General features: G+C 31.7%; 1 long non-coding RNA gene across 3 annotated transcripts in view; it reads right to left on the bottom strand.

The window, feature by feature from the left end:
* Positions 1-631: 631 nt before the first annotated feature.
* The window catches only part of LOC108973858, an 11166-nt gene continuing 9557 nt past the window's right edge, over positions 632-2240 (bottom strand). For all 3 annotated transcript variants that reach the window (XR_001993749.1, XR_001993751.1, XR_001993750.1), the window contains 2 exons: positions 1083-1184; positions 632-908 (listed from right to left, as the gene is read on the bottom strand). This is a non-coding gene — a long non-coding RNA (uncharacterized LOC108973858). The remainder of the gene's footprint in view (positions 909-1082; positions 1185-2240) is intronic.

Below are 2240 nucleotides of genomic sequence, written 5' to 3'. Positions count from 1 at the left end.
ATCCCAAAAGACTGATGTCTTAACCTTTCCAGCCGACTTTTTCGTGTTTCTCCGGCTGAGAACCGGTTCCTCATGTGCAGTCCACTAGAATGACTGTCGATTGGACTCCAGTGGGAAATTGTGGAGCTATTGTCAAACACCCACGCAAAATTCGGTTTTATTACGATTACAGAGCACTCAAACACTTCTCAGAATCAGTTATTCGTTGTTTTCGTTAGATTGTGAACTTGCGCGGCCCCACTTTACACAGAGCTTTCGCCTCTTTAAGCTTAGCAAATATTCACAAATATTTTCATCGGTGGATTTCTCTGAGCCCAAATTCAGCAGTATTTTCCCCTAAAAAGCAATGCTTTATTAACAGAGGAACAGCTTTATGATCCATTTTTTTGTAAACTGAGACTAGTTGCTTCACAAAAATTCTATATCTCATTAACTAATAATTATAATCCAACTAATAGAAATCATATAGATGGTAGTAGTAGTATTATTTATGTATTAGCCACAGCGAAGCGTGGATGGGTACTCTAGTACATTTATAAATAAATAAAAAATTAAATAAAAAACGTAAATTTTTTTTTAAATAAATAGACTTATTTGCTTCAACAAAAGTTAAAAAAAAATTGTACTAGTAAAAAAAACAAATTTTTACAAAAATAAAAAGTTCTTAAAAACTAAACACAGAAATATATATAGTAGCCTCCGTAGTTATAATCCAACCAATAGAAATCATATAGATGGTAGTTGTAGCATTATCTATATATCAGCCACAGTGAAGCTTGGATGCGTCCTCTAGTATTATATAAATTAAACAAATTTCTAAGAGCACGAAAGCACAGCTGTGCACGAGAAAAGTTGCCATATTTCATTAATCCGAAAATTTCAAACTTTTTTCAATAAGCGGTGACAATCTGGACCATTTTGATGAAAATAATTATTTAAAAGTTATTACAATATAGGTAAATTTATCAAAATTCAATCAATCCACAGTGTGGAAGTATGTGTATACTGTATGAGTGAAATGAAATGAAGAGCTGTGTTTAGCAAAAAATTTAAGTCGTTTTAATTAAAGGTGAAAAACTTACCCTTGAGTCGTGTAAACAAACAAATTTGATGGTTTTCTAAATCTGGAACATGCATCATATAATTGATGGTGAGAGAAGCACGGTGACGCAGCGATGTTTGACCTGAAAACAGTAAGTTTTTAATTTCATCCCAGTTTGGATTACACGTCAATATGATAAAAAGATCTGGTCAACCGTATGCACGTACGTAAGTCATATCACCTTGAATGTATTCTTGCATTACATATACACAAATCACAATTACCATACTCGTAAATAGTCACGGGAGACTACACCAACAAACAACAAAGAGAGAGACAGCAAATCAACAGGGACAGCGCTGGACATACATACATAAGAAAAAATAATAATAATAATAACTGAAAGAAAGAGAGAAAGAGTAAAGGTTCAATGACCTAAAACCCTTGGCGGAAATAAAAGTGAGTCCGTTCCATATTTACTTTGATATAAGTATAAAAATATATAAATAAAATTTTTATGCACATATATATGTATGTATGTTAAGGAAGAGAAAAAATAATAACTGCAAAAAGTACAGTACCCGCCTTTTGCTTAGCTTGTGTCGTTAGGCACCCCATTATAATTTAAAAAAAAAAAATTTTTTTTCCTTAAGTCAAGTATAACTTGTGATAATTCTTGCGATACCTCTTGGGCTATAAATAAAAGCAACAAGCAGGATCGCTCAAACCCTAAGCAAAAGCAGAAGATACGAAAAGAAAAGGAAATAGACACATACATACATAAAAAAGAAAACATACATATATATAAGCATATTCCCCTAAAATTTCAATTCTTCCATTTAATATACATATGTACATATTTATATGCATACACAATCATATGGTACATACATAACCTAACTTAGCATAAAGCTATAGCACATAATAATACTAAATTACCTGCTTGGATGTTCAAATCGCTTAGAACACTCAAGCATAGGTAGGTAATAAAAAAAAGGGGAAAAAAGAAGGCATTACAATACCATTACAGTACCTATGTGCCAGTATGCATCTCTCGTGCGACATACATATGTCCATTTATACATACATACTACTATTCAACTCATATACATACATAATTACATAAATATATAAACATATGTATATTATTTATTTCCATTTTTTCGCGGGTTTATAAATTTATGTGCGATTAGCAAAT

Source organism: Bactrocera latifrons, unplaced genomic scaffold (assembly GCF_001853355.1).
Source record: "Bactrocera latifrons isolate USDA-ARS-PBARC rearing strain unplaced genomic scaffold, ASM185335v1 scaffold_505, whole genome shotgun sequence".
Classification (NCBI taxonomy): domain Eukaryota; kingdom Metazoa; phylum Arthropoda; class Insecta; order Diptera; family Tephritidae; genus Bactrocera; species Bactrocera latifrons.
The sequence above is the reverse complement of the archived record's forward strand: the minus strand, read 5'-3'. Positions and strand labels throughout refer to the sequence as shown.